The following is a 22,025-nucleotide window of genomic DNA, read 5'->3' on the forward strand; positions in this document are numbered from 1 at the left end:
GGGTAATCCGAGACAAACGTTTAGCGTCCGATTCTTTTCGGGAAGTGCTCAAGACAGCCCACGTTCAGACCCAGCTCAGTTAAAACATTTTGACAAGCCACGTACAACTTTCGAACGCCTGGGTAATGGTCTGACCTAACCTAACCCATCTAACCGATAATGGCGTAGGACACTTTTTAATGGCGCAACGTTTTACCTAGACGACTTGTTCCTTGCTGATTTGATTATACAAAAATCGCGTGGAGAAAATACCCTTCTTCCGCGGCTTACCCAGTATCTATGTTCCTTACTATATCGTATTGCAAATAATTGTAATAACAATAATAATGTATAAATACTGAATTGTTTGTCTCGAAAATATCCCGATATTCTCCCAGTGATATTGCTAAATTAAACTGAATGCAAATAATAAAGAATATAAACTGAATTGAAATTCGGCACGACCTTGGCGTCTTACGTTGGGTGGGATGGGGTAAAAGTTGTGCAGGTAGGGACTTGAATCTCACACCTACCAGATTCGACAATACATAGGTATAAAAACTAAAGCGCGCTGAAACCTGTGCAGGCTATGGCCCATTTCGAGAGAAAGCGAAACCAAAGAGGAGCGGAGAGAGGTTTATCGACACTTATCTAACACCTGTTGACAAATGGCAATCGGCCCAAAAGTGGGAAAAACTATGGTTGACCATAGCACGCTAGAGACGGGTCTATTGTATTTTTCAAGGTATACAAGCACTCTCGCAAACTACTCGAGTAGCTCCATTGAATGTAACCGCGTTGTTTTGTACACTGTTACGTCGGCCGAACTGGCTTGTAGGGGGTCATTGTGTGCGGCACAGAATCTAGATTTGTATTAAAAAATGAAAACATTTTAATGTGTATATCACAGTCCGTTGGCAATATCACTTTGACGATAATGCAATAAACGACACCATAGAGTAAATATCATTCGACTGAATTAGTAACCGCCAATAGAGCTGCGGCGCCACTCAGTAGGAATTCTGAAGGCTTTTTCATCAGGTTTGTGCATACTTGAATGAAAATATTCGATTTTTGGCGCTATGCTGTGCATTTGTGTGCATGTACCATAGATTGTACATAGAGCAATAACAGGACTTATATGTTTACCAGGCCTTCTACATATCCATACGTATACGTCTGCGTCGATCGCAAATTTGTTTCGCATCTGTGTGAATTGTTTCTTGCATGCGTTATTTTATTAACCGACGGCCTTGTCTCGACGCGTATAACATCAGTCGAGCTAGAGAGATACGGAACTCCCATTTTAATAGCGTCTGGTTAGAGGCCTACCTAGCCGCTACGTAAACGGCCATCGCACAGAGGCGGGGAGCAGAACGAACAGGCGGAGTTGTTCTTCGACCTTAATAGAGGGCGCCGAGGCCGCGTTATAATTTTTATAACTTGTTGCGTTTAGGGCAAAGCACTAATAATTACCACGACGATGGTCGTATAACCAAAGGACGACATGAAAATGGGCTGGAAGATTCGTTAGAACGATACAAAACCGCTGAACCCCGTTGGGATCAAACGGGAGGTAAATTTAATAACTGTGTAATAACGTCTAAAGACACTGATAAGAAAAGATCAGACTAGCTCTTCATGCAATTTCTACGCGTTTCATATTCCACATCTGAACCACTGAAGCGCAACTTCAAACAGCAGTAGAGTCCCCAAGAATACGCATTAGACAATTACAGATGATATATCCGGACCTAGATTTCAATGACTGTCAAGGATTTACTTCGCTCAATCGTTGGTCCGTGGCGTCGAACGCAACATTTTTGCTGCAAGGGGTATGGTACATCAGTGTCAATCTATTTTGACTGGAAACTAGTCCCATCGCAGTCTCAGGTACAGCAAGTTCTCTATAAGTAGTTTACCCCAGGTCCTCAGCCCAAATCGGCCACTTTTTCAATCCTGCGCAAAACATGAGCGATACGGGCACAACTTCCTTGTGTTTTCGTGGCTGTTTCTATGGCTACAACACCAACAACTGGCTGTCCCATTGAATCAAGACATGACGCCTCCTTTGTTTAATCGCTCACACCGAGGCTATCCTCTGCCCACAATTGGGACGCTAAAGAAATCGTAGATTACGGTACCTCATTCACTTGAAGGTCGCGCTGTTTGGTGCATCGGACGCGCTAGGTGACACGAAGGGGCTTTTAATATTTTACCTTCGACCTCACACATTTCTCTGCGCATACTCATACCCTCATTTGCCACAAACGCATAGGTTCGTTATTTTCTTCGACGTCCGCTCAATTAGTGCCATAAAGGCAGGCTCAACATACGTAGGCGCGGTCAAAGGGGGACATAGCTGATGGGCAGATGGCTGCCGGTAGCAGTGCGGCAGGTGCGTATGCATGCCGGTAAATACGCGGAGTTGCCTCTAAGGTAGCGATGTGGGTGAATGTCTTAGTAAGCATGTGGAAGTGTACTTTTGTTATTTCTATTTAAGTAAAACCGTAGACAAACTAAAAAAGAGTCAGAGACGCAGAGGTGCAACGAGAATAGACTATACAGAACTAGATAGAAGGGTGAGTGTTTGACCGATCTAGGCACTTGTTTCGATCCTTTTCTGCTTCTGGCCCCGGTGGTGAAGTCCATTATCTAATCGTTACTGAATCCTGAAACCATATCGTTCCGCTAAACGTCGCGTGAGGTAGACGTAACCCGGCTGCAATTCGTCTAAGAGAGGAGACATGGCCACGCATCAAGACGTGCTACGTCTCAGTGCCCTATTCGCAGGCCTTCTAAGTGCAGTACAATATAATCATGTGCGGAGACGCTAGTTAGTCGCCGAGAGTAAAAGGGAAGAATGCTGCACACGTACAGATATACCTGCCACCAGAATCACCCTCAAAATAGTATGTGCGTTTGTATAGATACACAATTATGGCGGGCACTAGATAGGTGCCCAACATACGAAAACAGCAAAAAGCAAAAGCAATGAGCTTGTCGACAGACGGCGCACCCCATAAACCGTAGGCTGCACTATTCTATTTAAAGCCAACCATGGCTGTACTTTATACTAACTCGCTAAGCTATATAATTGGCTCCCTGACATTGTGCTTGTCTGGGGTACTCGCGATCTGCTAGTGGTTCTGCCAACGCAGACTTATTCACTCACTGGCTTACTCACTGACGTCTAACAAATTCGGATGTGGCATGATAAAATACCTAGCTCAGACGAAAGGCAACATATTTCACCAGAGAGTAAATACTGCATATTTACTGAATCATTTCTGAATAGTTACGTTTGAAAACGGGATTGAAAATAATTAGTAATAGTGTGTTACAGCTTGACTATTGTTCTATAATTGATTAAAATGATGCAACGCATATTGTACAGAATGCTGGAGTAGTTGAGTACTTAAGACACGTCTCGAACAGCAGGTGGATGTGCAGTGGCAACACTGAAATAAATTCGAAATACTACTTAGTACTGAGTCGTGTTTAGAATTGCGAACGTTGGATTCTCATACGCCGTGTTACTTAGTCTTTTCTCTTTGTCACAAACTCGCTAAGGACAGCCTCGATGACAACCAATACAAGCAGATCGCATGTCGTCGGTATGCTCTCGATCTTTCAGGGACATGTACATGATTGCAAGGAAGTTTTTTCACTAACGGGGCTGTTTTGCTGACTACGCCACCCATCTTACGTTACCACCAACGAACGGACGTTTCGACGTAACTAGAAGAATCAGCTTGTCCGCTATCGTAATCGTAGTCGCAGTTGGCGCTGTGTCCCTGTAAATGGAAACAGCAAAAGGGCTGCGAACACCAATCGAACAGAGGATTTCAACGGTGAACAAAATCATAAAGAACGAAAATCTCAGTGACAAGATAATTCAATACCCGCCTTAGCCTCTTTTGTTTCATAAGAAATAAAAAAGCCCCTTGGAGAGCGGGTACTTCTTCGTATTAATGAAGCACTACAAGTAGCAACAATAATTGTAACGCATAAAACATGCGGTGAGTGTTATATGACTATAGTTGTCTCGTGTAACTGACCTAATGACCCACATGTTGATCTTGTCTCGTTGGAGACGGTAACATTATGTAACTAACATTATTTATTATTAATTAAATATGTATATTAACAGGAGTTGAATGATATGACTCGTGTAGTGCTTATCCTTGTGCGTGGGTTATACGAGTAGTTTTCGGTGTCGCATCTGTGTATGCACTAGATTATACTATCGAAGTTACAAAGGTGCGCGCTGTTACCGCTCGTCTGGGAGACGCGACAGGTTCGATTACATTAGTGAAGCAAATGACGACCTGTATAAGTGAAACACCTGAATAGGCTTTATAGGACCACTGATGTTTGGGCATAGTATGTACGGTACAGGAAGATATGATCTGAGATAAGAGTAAGGTTGTACTGAATACCTATATGTTGAATATGCACCCATTAGCTCGATACTTATATAGCTGGATAGGCCAAATTAGCTTGATAGGATGCCCATTCTGATATGTTATTTGTAGCCCGACCTATTGAACGAGCGAAATTTACTGTGTAATCGTTTATTATCGCACCGCAGTTTTTTTTCCGCCCAACTGATGGGAACTTTAACGTTCCTTTATAATTGGTACTTATTGGTAATCATTTAAGCCTTCTACCACACTGGATGTCACGGAGATATTAACAATAGTTGAAATTAACTGTAGTAAGAGGTACTTATCGGTATCCGTACTGGCTGATTCGAGCTAATTTTCGCAGTGATGAACACTGGTTCGGGTCAAACTGTTCTCAATAACTATGGAAAGGACTCCATTCTAGTATATGCAATCTAGTTAGGTAGGCGGACGGAATAGGCCGCCTCTGTTCGACACGATTGACGCCGACCGCTGCCTCTCAATGTAACCTTTTTTTATTCTGTTAGCCGTATTCTCTATTTTTGGACAACCATCTAAAGGGGCTTCCACTGGGTAGAAAAGCAACTATTATCAACGTTTGCTTCCAGATGGCAGATTGAGTTTAAACATACCTTTGCCTGTTGTTTTTGCCTACATATACTGACAACTAAAAGGTTGCATGTAGTTGTGCTGCAAATCGGATCATCTCGGGCCTTTTCAAGCATACTTTGCTCGTAGAGCGTACTAGCCCTTTATTAATTAACGACGATGTAAGTAGAACGTTTCTGATTTACTGAGGTATGTCACAAGTTATCTCTATATTAGTTGATCAGGCTGTAAATATCAGAGGCGGTAGAAAACATCCTACCGAAATCGATCATATGACTGCTGGTATATTTGCGTAGCGAATAAGGGAAGTGTTTCTAACCAACGACTACTATATCGTTTTAGTCTATTATGTTTCCATGCCTGTTCTGCGTTTTGATTTCTTTACCGGAATTGAGTCGGATCAGCAAAAAGTAGAGCGTGCCGTTTCTCCAAGGACGTCAAACTCGAAACTGCAACAAATGTGTGCTCAACAGGTACTATCCAGTCCGATGGTAGTTTTATATGGGTCTACGAACAAATGGTAAAAAAAATAATAGAGTGTGAAACGCTAACTTCAGTAGGGACACGCTGTAAACTTGCTCGATCGGTAAGCTCTGATGCCGAGAAAATACAAAAGTAATGCACGCATGGTCAAGACCAGTGTGAACAACGTTGAATATTTTTTCAAGAAAAACCTAACTTCCTGAGGTTATCGATAGAGTGTTCAAGAATCTTGTTTGTATCCTTCAAGGGTGGACTAATGGCTTCAATATATGTATATTGACAACCAGGTAGAACATAAATCCTGATCCTAAATGCATATGGCCTATTTATTTAGTGCTGCGAGCTAACTTGAGCCATCTAAGCTAGTGTTTTTGCATTGCAGATCGCGTTGATACGAACTAAACTGAAAAGCTACTCCAGCCGTCTATGCACTATTAGGATCCAATTATAGCTATTTATTCTTCTACGACGACTCTAAACAATTTTCTTAAGGTCTATTGTTTTTGTAGTTCTGTAACTGGTGGCAACGGTTTTTTTCTTAACGTTTTTTAGACGAACTTGACCAAATCGTACCCAATTGAATTTGCGAGTTCTAAGATAGAAACGTAACTTAAAACTTAATGTGTGCTCTTATGGACCCCTGTATTATTTTATGAAATTTCTAGTATCGATTACCGCACCTACGAAAATGGTTCGCGATCTATCGTGCGACTGAGGAAACATATTATTTTGTAACCTGGCATCGTTCAATAAAACAAATAGGTATCGTTGACCCAAGCCCACCAAAGGCGTATTACGCGCCACGTATGATTCAGCCGAGCAGCAACACACTGCATACAAACTAGTAACCGTACGACCAAAACATACATGAGTCGAACACCTCTATAAAAGGCATGAACAAATTACAGAGCTGTAAAGACTATGACGAAAAAAAAGTAGCGTCACCTGGACCTTTGTACGTATATACCCCCAAAAAAACCTCCTGCATTTACTATTACAAGGGTTGGTTGTTCACATGAAATCATCGCTCCGATTCGGGGATCATGATACGTCTCCATCTCGTTAACGCTAAGCTCTGCGAAGGAAAACAACAACGATCCTGTCTAACGTAAAATGGTTGGTTTGGCGGAGATTTCGAAAAACAAAGCAAAGGAGGATAGCCCATGGAATTGAAGAGGGATTCTGATTGCGTCACTGAATCGTAAAGCATCGGCCTGCTTTACAACTTGATCTGCTTACGTGAGAAGCGCTTATTGAGGGTGGAAGAAGTCAACGCATAACTAGGCGATTCCAGAAAGAAACCCAACGCTGTCCCATACTAAATTTTTAGTATGTTTTAATCGTCGTCGTAGATAAAGACTGTTCGGCTACGGTGGTACAAACTACAGTGCAGGCAAATAGTGAATATCGATATACTATAGTACCTATATGGAAAAGTGAGTGGCTGTATTTGTCGGAAGACAAAAACGTTTTAATTTTATAGCAATTCGTGGATTCGTTGCGTTATATTATTATCATAAGTTGAAAGTTGACAACGGTATTAGATTACGTAATCATAGAGATGACGAACGATGATGAGATAAACGTGACCGGTAAGCGCTTCTAACACAATTCGTTGATCAAAAATGTCCCAGCTAGACTCTGCTGGGCGCACACGAATCCCCCTTATATTAGCGTATTTAGATAGGATCTAACTGTAGAACTGTGACAACAACGAAGCCATTTCTAGCAGAAAAATTGGACGCACGTATTGTACCGGGTTTAGTGCTAACCAACAACTATCCATGTATTCAACTTGACTGTATCAATAGTTATTACTGATAGCAATGCCGTCCGCATGGACACGCCGGAGGTCGAGTAAAAAGCTTTTCAGCTTCAATGTGCTGATAAACCCGCGTAATGAACGTGTAAGCTGGAAGACGCCGATAAATAAATACGGACGACATCTTTCAACGATGGAAAAAGCTATTACACTCTTATAATTGGTATTAGGCCTTATTAGGTATGCCATCAAGGCTTAGTCGTCTAGATGATGGCAGACCCGCTATGCGGATAAAGTATTCTGCTAGTTGGGTGCAACATCGTGTCATCTCGATATCGAGTAAAATTGATAGTAGCTGGCCTATACGTAATCGTAGATAAACCATAACGAGTTGAATATTTCTATTGAATGGAAATTTATTCTAGGTACTCGCTAGGACACGTACAGAGGCAATAGTCGATTCGAAATGCCTAGAAAAAGTCCTTTTTGTAATAGCTAACCCAGTTGTCGCATCGAAAGTTGTCCTGGATCACGATGAATAATTTCGAATAGGAACGAGTTTACTTAGTCTATTTTCGATTCACCTATCGGCTGCATTCACTGCACGACCGAACGACCTTCGCTAGAACACCGCATAGAACTGTCAAGTACGCAACTGGCTAACTACTAATTGCTAATAATGCAGGTAACTTAGTACGAGCGGCTGCGTTTTTGCAGTAGCTCTTTATGTATTACCGATAGAATTGCTCTATTGCCTACTTTGGAACGTGTGTTAGTGTCTGCGGCCTTACGGGTGGAACGATTGCGAGACCTATCGTGATCTTAACAGGCACAATTGTTTGTGTAGGTGGCCGTTTTACACGGACTAGCAGAAGGTCGTTTTGTCTTATGCAGTGATTGATTATCTTGTCCTGCTCTCGTGTCCCTATTAATAATCGTATCGCAGATATGATAGTGTAATGCAGAGGACGCACGCCAAGCATCGACTTTTCGGTCAGGTCCTATTTGAATGATTTGTAATACATTGACTCAAGTGTTTATTTAGGTTTAGATGCGGTCATAGCACTTATCGTGTGAGAAAATATTTATTTCTAAATAAACGTACCTTTTTTTTTTTTTTTTTTTTTCATTAGACAAAAGCTATCGATTTTGTAGTTATCGTTGCGTTGTGACCAGGACGGTGCGGGAATCGCTGGAAGTCCAATAATTGGCTTGTGTTTCAAACTTTACCCAATGCGAACGTTAAATGTGTTGCAATCCGACCGATATTTTTCAATCATTTCAAAACTATTGTTTCTCAGTGAAATTTGTAATCATTTCCTGGTTACTGAGTGTTAATTATAGTAATAATAGTTGTCCAAATTTAAAGGACCATTTTAATATTTATATATTCGCCCCGGTTGATAAACATTCACCACACCGAGGAGTTTGTTGTTATCGTTAACACTTATTTCCTTGTGCACGGAGGCTCTGACGCTGGCCACAGGATAATAGGCATCCCGTCGTGCTTCGCTTGTTTTAGGCAGGATATTATTACTTTTTCTACGCATCGGCAGCCCAGTGCGTGGGTATCAAAGACTCTGTAATATGTAGGCAATTGTAACGCTCCCGTTTCCGGCTTAAAAATGGGAAATAATGCCACACTACCACGAATTTTGCGATAGAATCAAACTGCGAGAACATTCATATCGACCAAGCTCTTCAACTAAGCAGAGCGAGACCTATTAGTGCTAGATAAAACCTATACATTGTTACTTAATATGTATCAAATTCAGACTGCTATATTGTTTATTAGGAAATACAGCCGGCACAACGCCGCCATGCATACATTGTATCAGGGTTTCCGTGCTTCATTGTTTCACTTAACAAAGATATCGTCATTCATTATGGGAGTTCTTGCCTGAACAAAATATATCTCTCGTAACGATGGCGTCTAATAAAGCTGTGAGCTTCATATTATTGTCCACGAAAGAAAAGTAAAGTTTAAAATTTTACACGAGGTATTTAAGTTGAAAGTGTTCTTCAACAACGTTAACGGTTTCTAAGCGAAGTCTCTTCTTTTCAGAAGGTTCGATCAATTAGAGAACTGTGTCGCGCCAAAGATGGCATTGGCATTGCTCATATATTAGAGCATAATTCATGGTCTATAGTAATAATCGATCGGATCTTCCGATCGATTTCGCGGGTTTCTTTTCCTTGTGCTGAAATCTTTCACGGCGCTTTTACTAGCCGCCTGCACTCGCGGACAATTACAGCCTAGGTAGGTAAGTCCGATATTACCTACTCGGGCGATATAGTTGTATCACTGTGACACAATTGCTGCTAAAAGGAGAAACGTTTGTAGTTACGATTATGTGGACGCCGAGTACACTGTCCTTGCTCTAACATTACTCAAGGCTAAGATAACGGATACGTGTCCCACTGACGACGATTGACACCTGATTCGTGTGTCCGAGCAACAGGAGGTTGGCGACCTTGAAAAAAAAAACACGAATGAACTCATTTTCAGAACCACGCAAATATGTATCGCAGGAAATAGGTGTAAGACGGTGGGTGTGCATTCAGTTGGACCTAACACAATCACAAGGTGTACAATCCGAACAGGATTGAAGTCAGTCGTATATGCAAATAGTTATCACTTGATAGTCTAGTTTGCATGTACAACTAACTTAACTTTTTGTAGTTGCCAGATTGTTAGTTGGCCACTTGCAGATTTCAATTATGTCCCATGAGGGATTCAGTAGCCCGGTGACAGTGGCGAGTTTCAAGTGTACAGTCTGAATAAGGAAAAAAAAGCTTAACATCGGTAGATATATTTGACTCTTAATCATATAATTATTGCAATGAGCAGAATATTATCCGTACGTCGGATACATTTCCAGTGGCCTCTAACAGAACAAAGGGCAAGTTCAGGAGGGAATCGGATCAGTTAGCTGCTCGCACGGGTAACAATAATGTCAAGCCAGCATGCAGGCTTAGGTTCAGTGTTGTTATCTTACATAGCTTCTTCTTTCGTCACATGTGGCGCGTTTTGTGCCTACGGCCTATCGGCAAGTCGATTGATTTGCTTGTCCTGAACCAGTGTCCCGCGCAGGATCTGGAGAGAAGATTCGGTCGCTCTTATTCCTCGTATGTCTGTCTTTTAAGGAGCGTGCATCGGTGGAAGTGATTTGCGAGAGGACCTATTGTCATTTCGCTAGTACGTACTCAACCGTAGGCCTATTCGTCAGCGATTATGCCGTGAAGTATGATTTCTTGTGTGTAAACAGACCACGCTAACCAGAGACAGGTGTATCTCGCATGTGACAGCTGCCACGGTGGTGTACGTACGTAACTTTCTGCGCACGCCTATGAAGTTTCTGTACGATCAAGAATCGTGAACAATTCACGTAGGCATTTTGTCCCTTACGCCCTGCGGCATTCTACAGCCACGTGAAAGCATTCCATCTCGGCACGGCGAAAACATCCACTGCCGTTAATAGCGTATAGAAGCAGAGCCGGTTACAGAGTTCTTAGGCGACGAATAGGTAAACGGTTGTTATATGCTAGTGAATCAGAAGCTCTTAAATGTTTACAGAACCTAGACTGTATCCTCTATTTACCGCTAAGCGCCAGACGTATTTAGTTAGTGCGTTTTGAATGGATTAATTTCCCACACGAGTGTTATCAAAATGATATAACGGAAAAAGATTATAGACAGAAAAGCTGTCCATGATTGATCGTTTGTTTTCATATGATAGCACACTTTTTGAAAGCACTTGTTGCGACTTGAGTCATCATGTTAAGTTAACACAAAACTTTGCCTCATGGAGAACTCAAAAGTAGGATATATAATTTAGATGCTTAGACCCAAAACATGTACCAATATTACGCGAACTGACTCACGTACAGAAAAACGTACGGAGAAGAGAACTCGAATGGGTTTGCGGGTCCTAGTCCAGAGATTTATAAACCCTGTCCGTGATACAATCGTCGTTAAAGATACGACTTAAGATAATCTTAGAAGGCACAGTGTAATTAACTTAAAAACATAATAGGGCATCTTCTTTTAGCTTCACTGTTGCTTACAGATTGGTCAAGTACAGCCGCGTAAGTCTTAGCAGCTTCACCAAGAGTCGAGGCTGATTTTGTGGCTAATCTGACCATGTGCTTGCTAAGTGAATACTCCTAATGTCGCACAAGTTAGCGTCAATTGAAGAAGCAGTTTTTTTTTAAAATGTAGTTGTCGCTAGGGGACGGATACTAACGTTCGTAGAGAGCGGTCGTTGTTACAGCGTAGAAAAAAATCAGTGTCTGAACCGTAATATAGTTGCATCAATTTCTACATCTAATTATTTAGAAAAACAAGGATGGCCAATAGCAGGCAGGACTCAGCTATCCCTACCACGAAGTTTGTTGTCAAGAGCATAATATTGTACAATATAAGCACAACCTTTTCTTATCTGTAGCTAGAAAAATACCCTCCATTATGGAAATATTCAAGTGCATCCTGCTTGCCCCAAACCTAAATTAAACACAAAAGTTCAAAGTAGACCACTGCTAGGTTAGTATGAAATTATGTCCAATGTAGTACAAGATGCTAGGTAATACGATCAAAGTAAATCACATCCTTTATACAACGTTTATAAAATCTTTTATTTTTTATATATTTATAAGATCTTGGTCTTTTTAAAATAGATGAATATTACTAGGGCACGCAAAATACAAAGGTTTAACATGAAATAATTTTCAACCCTTTCCTTTCTTAGAAAATTCTAACTAAGCGCCACCCAATGTTACAACAAACGTTCAATCGAAGTTGATAATCTGTCAAGTAATATGGAAGAACTTGGGTGACCGAACGGATGGCTTTATACTGCTAGCTCTGCAGCCAGTAACCACCGCCGCTGACGGGACTTCTGTTACTATAATTGTTCTATAGCCCCGCCACTCTGCCGTCGACTGTTTTACACAGATTGCTGTCGTAACGCTGTCACCGTTGCCGTTAAACTATTCTAGAGAGTAAAGTTCAAGTTCACTTGACGCTTTCGACGTTATGAGATTTTAAACGAAGCCCTAATCAGACCTATCTGCCGGCGGTACCTGTTTGCTTGTTTCGTCGGTTTGCCGGCACTCTGCCTAGCTTTCGCTTCACTATAACTACATACCAATATGATGTTTAGAGTTCACCGGCTTAATGCCAGCAGCATAAAGGTTGGCAAGATAGTTTGCCCCACGCCTACCCCTGTGTCTATTGACAAGATTCACAGCTTCTTCAGCTTAACGAGTGGCGATGGCAGGTGCGACGACGCGCGGCCCGAGAGAATTCCATTTAGACAGACAGGCCGGATGACGAGAAATACACACAGACACACAGCCAGTGGTTGAGAATGGACGTTCTCCGAGATACCGTGTTTATGCCATATGACTTAGTACTTTTCCGACAGAAGAGACAGGGGACAGTGGCATTTTGCGTGGTCTAGTGAACGTAGCTGGCAGTCGTAGTTGCTCTATGGATTATAACGAGGCGACCGCTACGGTCTGGAGGAGCTTCGGTACTTTTGAGTCGTTCTAGAAATTTGATTTTGATATTGGTCGAAACGGACACTGCTTTTCTGGAAAAAAAAAAGGTGCTTATTATATCTGGGCTTATCTGAGGGGTAGGCATCGAATGTAAGGGGGGCAGGAAGAGCTCTGGGGCAAGTTCGAGTTGCTAAAGAACTTTCAGCAACCTGTTCTGTAAAATGTCTCTAAAAAAGTGCTAAGCTTAATTTACGACGTGGGCTAGAAGGTAGCATAGGAAACGATGTCAAGCGGAAAGGCAAAATATATTAAATAAAGTAATAAATAACTTCTGGAGAAAAATCTTGTTAAAGTTCTTTTTACAACTGTACATTTGTGATATTACACCTGTACGAGTAAATGTGGATAGCTAGATGATGATTTCAGAAAAACGTCAGTAAAAGTTTGTTGAAATTTTATTTTTTTCAAATGTAAGGTTATTTAATTAGCAGCCATGCTTCTGAGAAGCTCAAAAATACTTTACTTTGTTATACCTATCTCTCTAAATAAATGTGACCACAACTTACTTATTGCATCCCGTCGATGTTCCCTGTACGTTTCGTTTTCGTCTTAGCTAGGATGGTACAGATAAGGGACGTTCAATTGTTAAGAAATAAATGCATCATCGATAATTCATGTATCCCTAGGCAATTTACAACAACGACGTAATCTCATACGGTCACAGGCAGCTGCTGCTAAATTGTCCTAACAGAAAGTTTAGCTGTCGTGAGCCGTTCCACTATTAGTCGTATCGCAGAGCCCTTAGTGGATCCCGCATCTTCACGAATACTCTCTTGTATTTCATAGTCGCGTTTCAATTAATGCAGATGCAATCAGCATTATATATATGTGCACAAAACGACCAGTGTGTCTGGTCATCATAACCGATCAAATATGGCCGGAACGGCGACACGGATACAAATGCCGAATGAGCAGCTGGCGTTGCTATTGATGACTTTAATCATGCATTGCCTAATCCTTTGTGGTCGAAAGGTTACTTCGATAATCTCTCTCTCTCTCTCTCTCTCTCTCTACGTACGGTGTTGGCTCTATGCTGAAACTTCGTTCGCAATCTAAACCTTCTTCTATAAGAGAAAAAGATAGGAAGCGACCAGCGGGCGTCACAACGACGCCGTTGTATTCTCCATATGTCTGCCGACTGCTTTCGATACGGCCAAATCGAAACAAATAGAATAGAACGTATAGACGTTGCGTAAAAAGCTGTGACCATTAGAGCACCACCAGTTACTAGCCAACCCTATTGTGTCACCTAACGTGCCGATGCAGCTATGTATGCGGATCCGGTCCGGACGACTTTAGCGTTCAGGTAATTCATATCGGTATTTATTTACTGATTTAACTTTTCTACAATTTTTTTTTTGTTGGGCATACGTGAACGTTAGTCTTTTCTTTCGGACATGCGCCTTTTTCTTTCTGTCGGGTAACGAATCGAGATCAAGAACAGGGAATTTAAAAAAGTGAGAACAAAAATTTAACGGGGCGTGACTGAGGGACCATGTGGTCTTTTATAGACAGCTGACTCAATATGCCGCGAGCCCTATGTGCAGGGCTGATACGAAACGTCGATTTCAGCGCATTGAATATACTGACGACGCAAGCCAACCAATGACGGCTGTGTTGTCGATGCTCCTAAGGGGCATCAAATTCGGCCATCGTTTTACACCGTGGTAATATGCCATGCTGTAATAGTAGTAGCGGCGTTGGCAACGAGAACGCGGTGATCTGATCTGATCTGATCTGCTGTCTTTCAGACGGAGGTAGCAGAAGCAGCCTGCAAGCAGGTGTGAATACTCGGGAGTATGCAACACGTTCGCTGTTGATATTGTTTATGTTTTATGGAATATGGCGGCGATACAAACAAAACATTATATCGTATCGATACAGCGGCAAGAGGCGTAACGACTATTCGCGCATGATTCAAGTGGTTAGATTATTGTATCTTCCTAAAACTTAGCTAGAGAATACTTGTTTAAGTTTTAACAACTTTTCTGTGTGAGGAAACCCTATACTGAGACTTGACCAACGAGAACTTGAGTTTTAGCAAATATATTACATGTAAGATTCTGTTTGTAATATTTGTTTGTAAAAGATTTTCTTGACTTTTAACGATTTTGTTGTAAGCGGCAATTTTGTCTGAAACTTGGCTAAAGGAAGCTTGTTTGAGTGTTAACAACTTTTGTTTGTATGAGGAAACTCTGTCCTGAGACTTGGCCAATGGGGGACGTATTTAAATTTTAACTTTTTTGTATGTGGAAATGTTGTCCTAAACGATGGCCAAAAGAAAACGTTTGTTTTAACCACTTCTTTGTATCTTCCTGAAACTTAGCTAGAGAACACTTATTTAAGTTTTAACAAGTAGAAAAATAGGTAGGGAAAACATGGGAGAAAATTCAATAATTATTTTTTTCTTTTTTTAACTATAATAACTTGTGCGTTACGATTGCTTGTAACGATTAAATTTGATGTAAAACAAATTTACGATAGGAATCTAGCTCATTCGGCTTTCTTTATAATAGTGTACTTACTTGATACTTTCAACGAACTCATATCGATAGATTACGCTACACAATGGCCTCTTCTCAATGATCGTCTTGTCGATCAAAGGGTTCCAGAGGACTTCTGTGTCTAGTGTATTTTGCACATTCATTTCATCGAGAAAGACTTCGAGTAAGAAAAAAACAAATAGTTTTACATTTCCACACAAAAAAACTGACTTACTACACAACTTACTCAATCAACGTGTCAATGTTGGCATAATTTTCTGCATAGCTACAATCATAGGTGACAATAAACCAACTATGTGAGTGCGCGACTCAGGTTGTGGCACTAAACCGTTAAGATATGGTTCGGCCGCACTCGTATAATAAATGCAAGTGAAGGGTCGCCATGGACGACCTGAAGTTCACGTTCGAAGTGCAATATAAATGTATGAAAAAATAAATAAATTAAACGTAATAACAGATAGCACTGAAGGAAGTTTTGGGGGAAGCGGACGACGTCATCGCTAACTTTCAAAGTTGAAGTTCAAAGAAAATCGAAGAACATCCTAACCTAAGGGCAAAACTGTTGTGCTGGAGTGAACCAATACAGGGAAGCGTGTAATGTTTGAGGACGCGTATGTGTTCTAATTTTCGTCATTTGGAGCTATGGGAAATTTGTACTAATTGAAATTAACTACCGACCCACGCTGCTTCGTCTGTTTAAACAACAAAGTTACAACGGATCAGAAAACGATTTGATGCCTCTAGGACCGATTCTTGCTGTCCATTTGAACGCGGCTGTTATCGTAGCCACAACGACTGAATGCGAAGAAACAGATTTGGCTGGGTCCTAGGTAATGACGTTCGTTCAGGTGATAAACTTCCAGCGTGATTCAATCAAAATCGTAATAACCATATAGGAGATTCCATGTGTAATTAAGCTTGCTATGGAACAAAGGTTGATAAGTATAAAAAAGGAACAAGTGGTTTGTGTCGATTAAAATATTCCTAAATTGTAAATAAAATAAGACAGAAAGGAAGCTCAGATACAAAATAGAAAATCTATCTATAGGTAATTCATATCGGTATTCATCCACTGATTTAACTTCTAAGCTAAAGGTCTAAAGAACTGTTCGTCTCGATAAAAACCTATGGCGCCTTATAATTATCCCCAATGATTCGATGACGTTGAGTTAGACATCCTTGCTCTGCTTTTTGACTTTCAGTGTACTACTTTACTATGGAAAAGAAAACATTGACCAGTGCGAAAACACTTCCGTTTTTGTTTGGCTGTTATTATTCATGGTATCACATCAACGCGTAACTTTATTTTTGCGTTGAACTCTACAGACCAGGCTTTTTTTTCTAGCGAAGTTCTCCAAAAGTCAACTGATTGGGCAAATTCAATCTGGGTAGAGAATCGAAGTGAACTTTAGGTACTTACAACTGCCTATTTCCCTATTTATCCTAAATTATAGTAGGTCGAGGACGAATTACTGTGCTATGCCTTCCGCGCTAATGATCCACCTCACGAACTATGCATTGCACGTCTGAGATGAATACTGCTAAGCCGTTAGAGTTACTGAATTTACTTGAGACGGGTCTTTTTACCGAAGTTCGTTCACTTTTGATTGATTTCCTAAAACTGAAGATTGACTTCCTAATCTTATACGACTCAGAGAAAGATAATTCACATAAACATCCGCAACTAGCTCACAGAGCGTCTGAGATCGCTTCAGAAAAGACAGACAAATATAGTAGCAGGATATAGAGAGCAGCTTTTGCTGGCATGGACACATATTCTTCGCTTATGGGAGAAGCCATGATTTTCCTACTCTGTTCCCCCGTTTTCATCGTATATGAATGACGTGTTTGATTATTAGCTAAACAAACAAATACTTTGACGGGGCACGGATTTTAAAATCAACCCGCATGCTAGAAATACCGAGCATCAGCTGTATCACCACAGGAACGGCTTGACGTTAAATTGGTATTTGTTATTTATTTCTTCATAACGCAAAGCAGCTTTTTGTTGTCATTTATAAGGTCGTCTCTTCAAAGTTATGTTAGTTCATCTAATTGGCATAGTTACTAAATTTGGGTACGTTTTTTTAATAAGTGCAGCATTAGAAGTGAAGCTGGAAGCTCACAAGCGGGGCTAGATGCGCTATAACCAGTTTCCAATGAAAAACTACAAACTAGGTTAGGTATCTATTTCGAGAAGAAACTTCCCATCATTTGTTAGCAGGAATAAGTTATACCAATTATAGTTGACATCGCCGGGACCCGTGAATGCAGCAAACAAAAATGTTAGCCACTTAGCGAAACAAGCCAATTAATCTCTTATAAATTTTGTTACTATTTTAATAATTACGTATAGAACAGATGTTTCGTCTCCTATTTAGCTAGCCAATGCAAGCCAACAAACCTGGCCTGACGCCTAATATGTGTACGTACTACTTTATGGGCGTTAGCTGAACAAATACTCTTTCATCTAAGGCTTCATAAGTCGACATATTGCCTACTGCTGCCCTCAGCGTTTCTGTTTTTTTTTTTCAAATCGAAGCAACTGCGGTCTTGGCGTTGGCAGGAAGGGACCTTTCAGGGACGTTGTTTATGTTTGATTGAATTGATCATACTTTTTCTGTTTTCACACAAAAACAGGCAATTGTAGGGTAAAATGAAAGACAGCCTCGAGCTGTGAATCGCTGCCGAACAAGAGACGTCTGCTCTATCTGAACGACTTCAGACAAATTTTATTTCGCACGTGGTCCAAAATGCGTGCGGCAATATTAGCTGAATTATTCAGTTTGCTACGATTTAGGCCACTGCAACGAGCTGTGGAACCAGAGGGATCTAGGCCGAACTTCCCAGTAATTGTTGCAGAAGCAAAGCTTTAGTAGAAAAGAGTTCGGTGCTCTTGGCGCTTACCAACCCGTTAGACTCATTATGTGATTGTTTGTATTTTACGTATTAGTCACTTTGGACACATTACGTCAAAGAAATAGAATAATGTAAATTAATCATTACACTGCAGTGCAATATGTGTGCTCTAAAACTTAGGGCCGACTGCTCGTATAAAATGTTTGTTGCTTAAGGGCTGAGCAGAGGATTTCGAATGGCGTTTTAGTAGCTCCTTCAAAGCTTGCTTATGTCGTTTTCCCGCAAATCACACCTAGCTCCCAATGGGTGTTATTTTCGTATATGGTGGCGAAAACCTTTCCTGCTGACAAATAGCCACTGTCGCCATTACCTGATGTACTCCCCTAGTCCTCATTCGATAGAGCCCTGTTAAGAGTGGTGCTATATCCGTTTGTGTCCTCTTGTCGTCCTGTACAAAACACATACTGTTCCTTTGATAGACTTCGTTTTCTTGGAGGACTAATCTTTGCTAATGTGTTGTCTAAATAAAATGTGCTTGGTCCGAGTGGAGCATGGGTCAATCAAAAAAAATTAAAGAGGATTAAACTAGGTAGATTGATAGATCTCAATCGACACATCTGTTCTCTATCACGTACTTATATTTATGCACCGGAACAGATGCGTATTTGCTAACTTTTTTGGCCCATACCGGCTGCACCGAACGTTGATCGTTGACTGCCACTTCACTATAACCCGCCGACGTTCTGCTCCGCAATAGCTGGCCGCGTAGATTATAGCCCGTCCATTCGTTAAATCGGTAAACAGCACTTTCTGTAATTTTATGGGCAAACCTAAAGGACACCAATGGTCAACAATTATTTTTATCGCCAACTTAGAAAAGTGTACGCTCGCAAGCATAATGGCGTAGTTTCTAAACTCGTGCGCAAGAACGGTTTGTGCATAGATTGGGTTGAACGATCGTCGATGCATATTGTTAAAAAAAAACCCAGCTTTCGAATCGAGTCGAATTGTAAGTTGACGTTCCGGCCAGCCGGCCAGTGACAGCGGTAACAACTGGTATTACTATAACTATAGGAAAAAGTAGACAATCACAAAATAGCTTCAGCGGTCATGTAATGACAAGTATAATCTTTGGAGTACCGCTGCTACAACCAGTACAGTGACTAACGTCAATAAGCAGCAAGAGCGAGATAGGCTACCTTAAAAATTCGACAATGGCGGCGTCCCGCATTACACGGCGCCAACAGTCACTCGTATCTCCAACAACCGACAGCGCGAGCCCTACACGTGCAATTTCATCGGGCATAGCGTCATGTCGCATGGTGCATGACATGCCTGATGTAAGGCAAGGGCCTCCACCCCGTCAGGCCATCCAAGTCGCTCCACATCAACTTTTCGCCCATGTCAGCTCACAGGCACAGGCTGTTGCTTCGTATAGAGAAGGACGATAGGGAGACTATAGGCAAGAGAAAATGTGAAGCCACCGTTTGCCCATATGTGCGTGCGTGTGATTAAGATGCCTATACATCACAGGTGCTGTTTTGACGCTCTGCCCGTGCATATTAAAGTTGGTGTAGATCGAAGAGACGTAACGCATAAGTGAGTATACAAACAAATGTAAATCGTTTATAGACAAACTCTACTGGCCGCGATAATATCTCAGGAGTGTTGAAGAGCCATCTTGCACGGTATATCACTAAAACAGCTACATTAACAGATATACACAAAACACGTTTTGTACGTGACGTTCGCTAATGCAATACCGTTCTGGCGTAAGAACCGCAGCAGAGTGTTGTGAAACGCTCTGGATGAACACACGCGTAGAAACGGTGTGGCTTCTGTCGGGCTAAACTGTTATAGGTCCGTTCAGCAGGCCAAGTGGTTACAATCAGAACACCTACTTAAAGTCGAACCTGTGCCAAGATAATCGGGAAATTTTCTGCGGCATTTTATGAAACAGCTATTTCTTCATTTTAACTGAGGTATGCGAGGTCAGGTTTGCCGCCGTCGTTGTGTTAACGACCGGGCTAAGATTTGGAAGGGTCTAATTATTGCCTCTGCCCAACACTATTTCTGTAGTAAAAGCTTTCGTTTTTTTTGAAAAGGATCCAGGTTAAATACGAAATTGTTCGTCATTTATGGGGGAAAATTTACGGAGGTCAATCCGTGGACGCTGGCTCTAAATAAGTATTAGACTCCTTTACGCATTACCAATTAAAAGGTCGAACAGCCTTTTTGATATGTGAACGATTTCCGTCTAGTAAACAAGACAAGACTTTGCTGCTATCTACAATAACAAGAAAAACGTGAGCTGCGCAGTCACGCTCCTTGATTTCGAGTGTTTTGTTACCTCAGTCTGTAGCAAAATTCTTTATGTAACTATACAGTTAATTCTGCTAGATTGAGTCCTATCACTCGGTGCTTTCTGGGCATGACAGGCGTGTATGTAGAGCAGTACGTCGCTATGCCATTCGTGAGCGACGATCATAAATGTTCTATGATGGCCCAAAGGGCGAGTCCGATGAGAAATTAAAACGCTATTTTCGAGAACAAAATATAGATGTTTCAGGTATACCGATATGAAGTGGGCCACGCAAGTAAGTGCGCCGACCTTGCGCAGACTCCCGACCGCGAGTATAGATATTTCAAATACAGAATTAGCTCATAACCCACAACAAATCATCAAAAAGTTGATCCGAGGAGTTATAATTAGCGCGCAGCAAAGTGCTGTACTAATTGCTTGCGGCAAGATAAACGTTCTATTCATAAACAGTGCCTCCTGCTAGTTAACTTCGAAGCGAACCAATACCCAACAACTTACGAGTAACTACTATTCAATAGAAATTGTTCAATCCTGTTCGAAAGTTTCGACCGCTATGCTAAACAACGGTGCATAATTTATTTCTAAGAACATTCCCGTGGATATTTGTTACTATCGACAAGCAAAACTGCATCGCTGCCGGTTTTAGGTGTTTCTTTTAAAAACCTATGGAAACAAGCGGAAGGAACATTATACTGCATATACGATCGACTATAGTAGTAACAAATGAACAATCGGGCTGTTGGTCCCGCGGTCTAATTACAACGAACGGATCAAATGCTAGATACTATAGGTCAGGTTCGACACGCATATTATGATTGATCATGACCTGAAGTAGCGTGAACCGCCCAAGAACCTAGGCGATTTTTTTTTGCCCAGAGCTTAGCAGAGGCCACCTTTCCTTTGTTGACAGTCTTATTCTTTTTGTCCGCTGTCATTATTAATATTCTGATTGTTGTTGGCAGCATCGTCGCAGATGCTGAAGTTAACTATCGCAGACACCCAGCAGAAATGAGCGGCGGCTTACCTTGGTACATCCCTGTCAGTTTGCTCTTCTAACGTTTGTAATTACTAGCAGCAGCAGCAGCAGCAGCAGCACTAGCAAGACAATCCCTTAACGAAAACGCCACTCTTCGTAGCATACGATGTACGTGTGCTACGAATGGAAGCATTTTTAGAGGAGAAAGCGTCCCCTTTCCAGCCGTTTGCCTATATGTGTGTGTGTGTATATATATATAGGCAAGCATAGATATATATATCGTGATATTACTAATATAGTACTTATATTGCTGTTCGACGAACACGGTCAGCTTATACGTCAGCCCCATATCATTTAAATGGTGAAACTCAGCGAACCGATCTGTTTCTTGTAAATCTGCATTAATCATTGTGGACGTATAGAACATGATCAACGCTTGATCGATTATAATGGCGAGATAGGCAATAAGCGAAGGCCGCTCTACACAATCGTGGCACGAATATGAGCGCCATTCTTTGCCGTACAGCATTGTATCGCAATAGATACGTCCAACTAACAA

General features: G+C 41.4%; 1 protein-coding gene across 36 annotated transcripts in view; it reads left to right on the plus strand.

Annotated features, from left to right (window-relative positions):
• LOC111251066 (uncharacterized) overlaps nucleotides 1-22,025 on the plus strand; it is a 126,314-nt gene that overhangs the window by 19,176 nt on the left and 85,113 nt on the right. For 2 of the 36 annotated variants that reach the window (XR_015329521.1, XR_015329524.1), the window contains exons 2-3: nucleotides 5,402-5,470; nucleotides 5,863-7,448. The exons of 23 other annotated variants lie outside the window; for them this stretch is intronic. The gene's annotated coding sequence lies outside the window, so the exon portion shown is untranslated. Of the gene's footprint in view, nucleotides 1-3,616; nucleotides 5,471-5,862; nucleotides 7,449-11,990; nucleotides 13,312-13,652; nucleotides 14,111-22,025 lie in introns of those variants that run through there. 11 more of the 36 variants (XR_015329509.1, XR_015329511.1, XR_015329512.1 and 8 more) reach the window with 11 other exon arrangements.

The sequence above is a fragment of the Varroa destructor genome, unplaced genomic scaffold (assembly GCF_002443255.2).
Source record: "Varroa destructor unplaced genomic scaffold, Vdes_3.0 BEIS01000005.1, whole genome shotgun sequence".
Taxonomy (NCBI): domain Eukaryota; kingdom Metazoa; phylum Arthropoda; class Arachnida; order Mesostigmata; family Varroidae; genus Varroa; species Varroa destructor.